The sequence below is a fragment of the Rana temporaria genome, chromosome 2, assembly GCF_905171775.1.
Source record: "Rana temporaria chromosome 2, aRanTem1.1, whole genome shotgun sequence".
In the NCBI taxonomy this organism is placed as follows: domain Eukaryota; kingdom Metazoa; phylum Chordata; class Amphibia; order Anura; family Ranidae; genus Rana; species Rana temporaria.
Genome location: NC_053490.1, coordinates 222545966 through 222556554, shown reverse-complemented (window position 1 = coordinate 222556554; position 10589 = coordinate 222545966).

Here is a 10589-nt window from a genome sequence, read left to right as displayed (position 1 = left end):
TCAAATGTCTTGCTTTCCACTAGAGATGGCCTGCCGATTCACCAGGCGGTCATTTTGCGGCGACCTTTCGTCATTCGCGGTCCGCCAAACCGTCGTACATCTGTCAATGTTCGCGGCGGTCCGCAATGTTACATGGGTAAGAACTTTGACCTATGACACATCCATCAGGTGGTGCAGGACAGCCAATTGAGACATTTCTGCACATGGACATACCCCCTACCTTATAAATAGACCTGATCTGGTGGCCATCTTACATTCTGCTGTTTGTCAGTGTAGGGAAAGGGACAGGCTGTATTATTTCAAATAGCTATGTAAAGGTCCACAAAAGTCCTTTTAAAGACTGGTATAGGTGTGCTACTTGCTCTAGTATATAGGTGTCTAATACATTCATATACTTTGAAGGAGGAGGAGGAGCAAGAAGAGCGTGCTTTAAACCTTTCTGGGATCCCTGGTGTTGTCCGTGGATGGGGGGAGGAGAACAAGGACGACATTATCCTGGATGATGAGCAGGAGCCAGGCCAGTACAGCGCCTCCAGTTTAGTGGAAATGGGGGCCTTCATGCTCTGGTGTTTTAAGAGGGACCCCCGTATAAAAAGCATAAGGGGCAAGGACCAGTACTGGGTGGCAACGTACTTAGACCCCCGATACAAACAAAACATGGCGGAAATGTTACCACCATCACAGAGGGCTATCAGAATGCAGCACTTCCAGGCCTTGCTTCGAGAAATGCTGTATTCTGCTTTTGCATCCGCTGGCAGAGGAATTTCCACTCACAGAGAAACAGTTTTGGGTACCAATCCAACAGCGCCTGCAAGAAGAGGGCGGTTTGAAGAAGTCTTAGTCACTAATGATATGAGATCATTCTTTCAGCCGACTCATCGACAGCTGTCCTCCGGATCCAGCATCAGGGAACGCCTAGACCGACAGGTGTCCGACTACATCGGGTTAACGGCTGTTGTGTACACACTGAGGCCCCGTACACACGGTTGGACAAAACCGATGAGAATGAACCGAGGTTCAGTTTCATCGGTCCAAACCGACCGTGAGTATAGCCCATCGGTCTGTTTTCCTTCGGTCCAAAATTTTAACACATGCTTCAAAACTGACCCGATGGACCGCTGCCCGATCGGTCCAAACCGATGGTTAGTACAGAAAGCATCGGTTCAAAACCCGCGCATGCTCAGAATCAAGTCGACGCATGCTTGGAAGCATTGAACTTCGTTTTATTCAGCACGTCGTGTGTTTGACGCCACAGCGTTCTGACCCGGTTTTTGGAACGATGGTGTGTACACACATCAGACCATCTGGCCACTTCAGCGGTGAACCGATGAAAACGGTCTGTCCGACCATTCTCATCGGTTTGGTCCGACCGTGTGTACAAGGCCTGAGAAGTGATGAACCCCTGGACTACTGGGTGGGCAGGCTTGACCTCTGGCCAGAGCTTGCACAATTTGCAATGGAACTGTTGGCTTGCCCCTCATCCAGTGTCCTGTCCGAAAGGACGTTCAGCGCAGTGGGGGGGTCGTGACCGATAAGTGCATTTGCCTAGCTCACAACAGTGTTGACTACCTCACATTTATAAAAATGAATGAAGCATGGATCTCTGGGGAATTCAACACATGTGACCAGTAGACCATGTTTCATTCAAATTCTGATGAACGCCTGTGGGCTAATTTTTTGGGCCTGTACTGGCTGACACTTTATTCTGTATCCGATGAATGTCTAATGTACCACCAGCCACAGAATACAAGATTGTTTGCTGTCAGGTGCACGCCAGTGGGCTAATTTTTAGGGCCTGCAATGGCCGACACTTACTTCTGTATCCGGTGAATGGCTTAATGTACCACCAGCCACAGAATACAAAGTTGTTTGCTGTCCGGTGAACGCCTGTGGCCGTGGGCTAATTTTTGGGGCCTGTAATGGCCAATACTTACTTCTGTATCCGGTGAATGCCTAATGTACCACCAGCCACAGAATACAAGGTTGTTTGCTGTCAGGTGAACGCCTGTGAGATAATTTTTAGGGCCTGTAATGGCCGGCACTTACTTATGTATCCGGTTTTTCACTTAATACTTCTGGTAGGTCAGTGTCAATGTTGTGGGACTATTTGTGCACAGCTAGTAAGTATTTTGTGGCTGCAAATATGACCTGAAGGTTTTTAATATTCGCCTGCCATTAAAGTCAATGTGGCCTGCCGCGAACTTGCGGTTCGCAGACATTTGTGATCGTTCGTGGCTAGCGTTTGCGAACCGTCCCGTCGGATGTTCGTCCATCACTACTCTCCACAGCTCTTGCGATCTTCCATCATTTTGTCCATCATGGAACCACTTTTCTCTGATCTTCCTATGGATCAAATCTGAGACTACCTGTGGAGTAGAAAGCCAAACAGATTATCTGTTTCTTCTAATAATACATAATCAGTTACAATCTCTCCTTTAACTGGCATCTTGCCTGGATCTCTGACCAACACTTTGCCACCTGCTTGTATCCACTTCTCTCTCATAGAACATTGATAGCTGAGAGGAAATATACTGATATTTCCCAGAAGATCACCGCTATTTATTTTGGAAGATTTGACGTTATAGAGCCTCACTTTCCATTTTTGCTAAGTCCCAGCCACTGTCCTGAAGCTCATCTGCCAATGCACATATAACTTCATACCTTCCTGACAGATTCCCTCTCATTCATAGATAAGATTCAGCTTCAGATATGTCACTCTTGGTTTCTATGTCATGGGAAGCAGTAACTTGGTACCTGTTAAAGCGGAGTTCCGGCCACAATTTCACTTTTTAAATATAAATACCCCTGTAATACACAAGCTTAATTTATTCTAGTAAAGTTAGTCTGTAAACTAAGGTCCGTTTTGTTAGGTTGTTACAGCATTTAGACACTTTATAAAATAGAAATTGACTGGGACCATCTTAAGTGTGGGCATCATGAAGCCAGACTGTATGACTTCAGGTTTCAGCAACTGTGCTGTCCAAGTCACATGATTCTTTGAGACTGGGGAGTGCACAGACTCCTGGAAAGTTACACCCACTACATTCCCAGGAGTCTGTGCGGTGTAGGTTAGGAAGCATTAAGCACCTAGGTGCAGGAAGTGGGATGATTAACTATTCTGCCTAGCAACAACACTTTGAAGGCATCTAAAAAAAAAATGTTTTCGTAAAGGACTAATGACATTTTTTTATAACTACTGATGTAATGTTATATTTATGGGTGGAACTCCACTTTAAGCCCTGTTTTTTCAGGAACCTTATGTAATACTGAACTCTGCACTCCAGTTGTGGAATCTGTGCCCCAGCCCCCACCATCCTCTCATATGGTGTGCTTTTGGCAATTGGCCTAGATTTTAACAACATAACTGTCTGTGTGAGGACCCAATCTCACCCCCTTAGTGTATGTGTGGGTGTAAGTTTGCGTATCTAGTCCTTCAATAGTCCGTTGTATCTTCCAATCAAACCACCTGCCTGTGGATGGTATGGGATGTGGCACAACCAGTACTCTCCAGAATCTTTGGCCCACTGTTGTACTGTTGATCCAGTGAAGTGTGAGCCGTTATCACTTTGGACAACAAGTTTCTGGAGCAGTTGAAGCATTGCGGCTTGATCTGCACATTTGCAAGGATGAACAAGCAAAAGTCCCTGGGGCAGGGGATCAATGAAGTCACACTTCTCCACACACACTACAGCTCCCTATTCCAGTCTTTATTATGTCCATGGATATGGGCAATCCCCTCTGCTGTGCCCATTCATTTGTTGCTTTCTCTCCCAAATGTCCAGATTGCGTGTGGGACCAGTTCATCAAGACAGGATCAATTGGCACAACTGCATTCACTAAAAGGTTTATTAGAAAGTCCATTCTGAAGTTCTTAAGAAACACGTCCAGGCTTGTAATATATCAAAGGTCTTGCTCTCCACAGCTCTTGCGACCTTCCATCATTCTGTCCATCATGAAACCACTTTTCTCTGATCTTCCTATTGAGCAAATCTGAGACTACCTGTGGAGTAGAAAACCAAACAGATTATCTGTTCCTTCTAATAATACATAATCAGCTACTATCTCTCTTTTAACTGGCATCTTGCCTGGATCTCTGACCAACACTTTGCCACCTGCCTGTATCCACTTTTCTCTCATAGAACATCGATAGGGAGGAGAGGAAATATACTGATATTTCCCAGAAGATCACCGCTATTTATTTTGGAAGATTTGATGTTATAGAGCCTCACTTTCCATTTTTGCTAAGTCCCAGCCACTGTCCAGAAGCTCATCTGCCAATGCACATATAACTTCATACCTTCCTGACAGATTCCCTCTCATTCATAGATAGGATTCAGCTTCAGATATGTCACTCTTGGTTTCTATGTCATGGGAAGCAGTAACTTGGTACCTGTTAAGCCCTGTTTTTTTCAGGAACCTTATGTAATATTGAACTCTGCACTCCAGTTGTGGAATCTGTGCCCCAGCCCCCACCATCCTCTCATATGGTGTGCTTTTGGCAATTGGCCTAGATTTTAACAACATAACTGTCTGTGTGAGGACCCAATCTCACCCCCTTAGTGTATGTGTGGGTGTAAGTTTGCGTATCTAGTTCTTCAATAGCCCACTTGTATCTTCCAATCAAACCAGCTGCCTGTGGATGGTATGGGAAGCATTGCAGTTGAAGCATTGTGGCTTAGGATTAGTGGTATTGCTGTGGGGAGTTCTGATCAGCCAACTTAGTTGCTCTTAATTAAGGTTGTCTGCTAATCTGAGAACTGTACTGGGGACTTTTAATGGCAACTTTAATCACAGGTAGTGTTACTCACTGTGTCTCCGACTTTGTGGTGTCCTGTAACAGTGACACCTATGCCAAAATGAGGAGATAGGGTCTCCTCCAGCCTCTCCCACTTCACATTCTTCACCAGTCAGCTGACCGCTAGTCTCTGCCCCCCACCCATGCCGTGAACTGAATGGACGACTGCAAAGAGGCTGAGTGGGTGGCTCCAGGAACAGCCCAGCTGGGCAGCTGCAAAAAGGCTTGGAGAGCGGTGTGGGCTTCAGAAACAGCCCAGGATTCGGTGACCCCTGGCAAATTGTCATTCGACCCCCAAGGGGGTCCCGACCCCCAGGTTGAGAACCACTGGTGTAGATAGTGACATGGGAAGAAGGATCCTCCTGAAGAGTCATCACTACAGCTTTCAACTCTGCATACTGACTGGACCCTCGAATTCCAGTCTCCTGCAGGACTGTGTCTGTACTTGGGTTGAAGGATGCTGCTGTCCATTGGCATCCAGACAAGGTAACTATGGCTGAATCATCAGTGAACCATGCTGACTCCTTCATGTCTTCTGACAGAGACTCAAAGGGTGGAGCCTCTTGAACGGGGGATGACTGCAGCACAGGAGTTTCCTCTTTTGGCTGGGTGCTTGTAAAAGTGACAAGCCCTGCCAACGGTTTTGAAATGTCTCTGACACCTGCAGCTGCAATACCCCCTCTTTCTTGAAGGTACCACTTCCATTTCATCAGTGTTTGGTTCTGGGCTACAGCTGCAATAGTGGTCAGTCCATTATCTCTCACCCATTCTGCTATTGGCAATGCAGTATGGATGGTGACTGTGTCCTTTCCTGGTAATGGTCTCTACATGTTGACGTGCTGTGTAGGCCCCAAACAGGTAATTCTCTAGGGGCGTTTGGCTGCCACAGACTCCAAGATATGGTACCATTCTGCACCACTACATACAGCTGAAATAGTACTCCTTGTCTCATGGGTCCCTATCCCCGATACTGCACAAGGGCTTCTTTAGCAGCAAGGAATGCAGTATGCTACTCTGAACCCCATGAGAACTCAATCTTTTGTCCAAGATGTGGGATGAATGATCTCTCGAATCCCACAACTCCTATGAACTTCTGTGCCTCCTTTTTGGTAGTAGGGGCGACAGCGCCTGGATAGTTTGCACAACTGTCTCTGGAATTTTCCTCTGCAGCTCAGTCCACATCATTCCCAGGAATTTTACCTCTGTGGCAGGTCCATGGACTTTGTCTTTGTTGATAGCCCACCCTCTGTTCTTCATGTGCCGTATCAGCAGGTGCAGTGCCTGGGTTACATCTTCTTTTGTCCCAGACATCATGACGTCATCAATGTAGTGAAACACAGCAACTTTTAAATTCAGGGTACTTAAAGCTCTGGCAATCAGCCCATGACAAATCCCATCAGGATCCTTTACTGGGAACACCGGAGATGAGAAAGGGCTTACAGCAGGTCTTATGCCCCGTACACACAATCGGACCTTTGTCCGACCAAACTCACATCGGAATTCCGACAGAATTCTATCGGAGTAAAAGAGAACATGTTCTCTATCTAACTCTGATGGAATTCATCTGAATTTGCGATGGAATTACTCCGATGGGACATACACACGGTCGGAATTTCCGATAGAAAAAGTTCAACAGACTTTTTCCATCATAAATTCCTATCGTCTGTACGGGGCATAAGGATCCCTATTTTTAACAGTTCTTGAATAGTCTCCCTAATTTCTTTGTGGCCTCCAGGAAGTCTGTACTGCTTAAGACAGACTGGCTTCTCTAGTGGAGGAATGTAGACAGGGGTCCATTGCACATGACCTCTGACACCAGCCTTTACCGCCCTAACCAGATACACTTTATCAGGATACTCGAATGTGAATGTACTCCATTCAGTCTGAACATATTGACCTTGTAGTACATCCATCCCAAGAATATTTTTGGGTAACTCTGATACCAAAACATTTGTCCGAAATCCTGGTCCTTTGCAAATAGGTCATTTCACCCTTGTCCTAACTGCTGATGTGGCTTGCCCTCCCAAACCTTCTACATAAATCAATTCTCATTTGTAATGGGAAGAAATCCATTGCAAAAGTGTAACTTCAGCTCCAGTATCAACTTAAGCCATCAGATGTGTGGGAGAAGATGACTTCCCCCACCATACAGTGACAGGTGCATACAGGCGTCGGTCTCCTGTCGTCACTGTCCTCACTGCTATTACAGAAGACTTACCTTCCCTTCATAAAGGATAAGTAACCTCCAAATACTCTTTTCTGAGTCTCTCTAACTCCTCGTAAGGATAAAGGGATTGGGTTAATGTGCAGTTTTGGGCTAACAGGAGGGGTCTGTTATGTTTTCTCTAAGTCTAGGCTGACGTTATCTTCACTAGGAGTAGTGTTCCTAACCCTTCCAGTTTTCCCCACTAAATGTTTCCACCTCTTCAGCAATCCTGCAGTAGAAATCTCATCTAACTCATCTTTAGGTATTTCTGTAAACCCACTTTTTCACTTTTACCTATAATAAGGCTTACCTGTAGGTATAAAGAATATCTCCTAAACCTGTACGGTTTAGGAGATATTCCCCTCACAATGCGGGCGGCGCATGCGCAGGTGGGAATCCATGGCGACAGGACCGGCATCCACCGGAGCCCTGTCGATTTTAAATCTCCCGCGCGCACGTGTGGGAGTGACGTCATCGCCGCTCCAGCCAATCACAGCGCTGGAGCGGCGATACCCGGAAGACACGCCAGAGCAAGATGACATCTCGCTCGGCGTGGGCCAGGTAAGTGTTCTTCACCTCGTTCCGAGGTAAGTATTTCATAATCGGCTAGTATGCGGTGCATACTAGCTGATTATGCCTTTTGCCTTGCAGGTTTGAAAAAAAAAAAAAAAAAGTTTATGCGGTTTACAACCGCTTTAACCTCTTGACCACTGGGCACTTAAACCCCCTTCCTGACCAGACCAATTTTCAGCTTTCGGTGCTCTCACAATTTGAATGACAATTACTCCGTCATACAACATTGTACCCATTTGAAATTTTTGTCCTTTTTTTCACACAAATAGAGCTTTCTTTTGGTGGTATTAGATCACCTCTGGGTTTTTTATTTTTTGCGCTATAAAAGAAAAACGACCGAAAATTCTGTAAAAAAAAAACAAACAAACTTGTTTCTGTCATATTCGCAGGTTATTTCTCACACACAGCATATGCATACCACGAATGACACCCCAAAACACATTCTGCTATTCCTCCCGAGTATGGCGATACCCCATGTGTGCAACTTTTACACGGCGTGGCCACATAGAGAGGCCCAACATGCAGGGAGCGCCATCAGGCGTTCTGGAGCACCCAGGCCAATTCTGACATTTCTCTCCTACATGGAAAAATCACAATTTATTTGCTAGAAAACTACATAGAACCCCAAAACATTATATATGCGGAGTATTGGGGTATTGCGGAGTATTTGGGTATTGCAGAGTATTGGGGGTATTGCAGAGTATTGGGGTATTGCGGAGTATTGCAGAGTATTTGGGTATTGCAGAGTATCGCGCAGGGTATTGCAGAGTATGGGGGTTTTGCAGAGTATGGGGGTTTTGCAGAGTATGGGGGTATGGCGGAGTATGGGGGTATGGCGGAGTATGGGGGTATGGCGGAGTATGGGGGTATGGCGGAGTATGGGGGTATGGCGGGGTATGGCGGGGTATGGGGGTATGGCGGGGTATGGGGGTATGGGGGTATGGCGGGGTATGGGGGTATGGCGGGGTATGGGGGTATGGGGGGGGGGGGGGTATGCAGAGTATGGGGGGGTATGCAGAGTATGGGGGGGTATGGCGGGGTATGGCGGGGGTATGCAGAGTATGGGGGGGTATGGCGGGGTATGGGGGGGGTATGCAGAGTATGGGGGGGTATGGCGGGGTATGGCGGGGGTATGCAGAGTATGGGGGGGTATGGCGGGGTATGGCGGGGGTATGCAGAGTATGGGGGGGTATGGCGGGGTATGGCGGGGGTATGCAGAGTATGGCGGGGTATGGCGGGGGTATGGCAGAGTATGGGGGGGTATGGCGGGGGTATGGCAGAGTATGGGGGGGTATGGCAGAGTATGGGGGGGTATGGCAGAGTATGGGGGGGTATGGCAGAGTATGGGGGGGTATGGCAGAGTATGGGGGGGGTATTGCAGAGTATTGCTGAGCTGGGAGGGATGGCTGGATCTGTGACTGCAGTTGTCACAGATCCAGCCACAGCACTGCTGACACCCCGCGCTCCCCCCCCTCCTCCTCTCGCACTGTACCGAACGGTACAGAGAGGAGAGGGAGGAACCGGCGTCATCAAATGACGCCGGTTTGTTTACAAGTGATCGCTCCGTCATTTGACGGAGCGATCACGTGGTAAACAGCCGCGATTCGCGGCAATTTACTGTGATCCGTGATGCGCCGGGTCTTCTAGACCCGGCGAGCACGGACACTTCCGCGAGCGCGCCCCAGGGGACGCGCAAACGCGGAAGTGCACGAGGACGTCCCAGGGACGTCCTGTCACAATAACTCGACCGCGCTGTAGCAGTATTTCTGCTATGGCGCGGTCGGCAAAAGGTTAATAGGTCCACCCACATTTGTTTCCTATAGACTAGCCTGGTTTTCTCTTCACCTCATGTCTTCTCTCACTTCAAAAAACTTTTTGCCTTTTATTCAAAAAATGAAATCAAAAATACATGCCACACCTTTTGCCACATGTGGAACTGCAATTTGAATTGGGTCTAATGTAAATAGGGCCTTAAAGCGAATGTAAAGGCAGAAGATTTTTTATCTTTTTGCACTCTATGCAGAGACTCGGATGTCTGGGACTCTCCATCATCTATAGCTGTGACAGCAGAATACATATCAGCCTGAACTGATGAAGAAATATTTTTTTTTACACTTTTATAATAGCAAAAATTAAAAAAAATATATATTTTTTCTAAATTGTCGCTATTTTCGTTTTTTTGTGCAAAAAATAAAAACGCAGAGCTGATCAAATACCACCAAAAGAAAGCTCTATTTGTGAGGGGGGGGGGGGGGGCAATTTTGTTTGTGTACTTCACTGCACGACCACGTAATTGTCAGTTAAAGCAACGCATTGTCATATTGCAAAAAATGGCCTGGTCATTGAGGGAGAAAATCTTCCGGGGGCGAAGTGGTTAAAGACACGTTCTGCTGTGAGATAGGGTGACCACATTTCCATACAGCCATTCAGGGACACCCCCCCCCCCCAGCAAGCAGCGGTCGGTGACATCACAAGGAGGCAGTGCCGCCATATGACGTGCCCGAGAGGCCCCGCCCCGCCCCTATTTAAGCATTTGTTTCATGTATGGAAGCCCGACATTGCAGCTGCTTAGATTCACAGAGTGTAATTGTTCTTGCGATGTTGGGCTAACATACATGAAACAAATGCTGTTTATATCTAAGGCACTAAAGTTGTATATAAAACTCTGTACTTTATACCACAAAAGAAATACAAATGACACAAGGGATCTGGGGTAAAAACTGCACATACACTGACCTACCCGACTACTACACTGACCTACTGTACCTGATTCCTACACTGACCTACCTGACCACTACACTGACCTTCCTGATCCCTACACTGACCTACCTGACCACTACACTGACCTTCCTGATCCCTACACTGACCTAATTGATTGCTGCATTGAAATACCTGACCACTACACTAACCTGATTCCTACACTGACCTACCTGATCATTACACTGACCTACCCGATTCCTACCCCGTCCATTGGGGGAGCATGTCAGATCCTCAGCTCTAAGGGACTAATGCTGG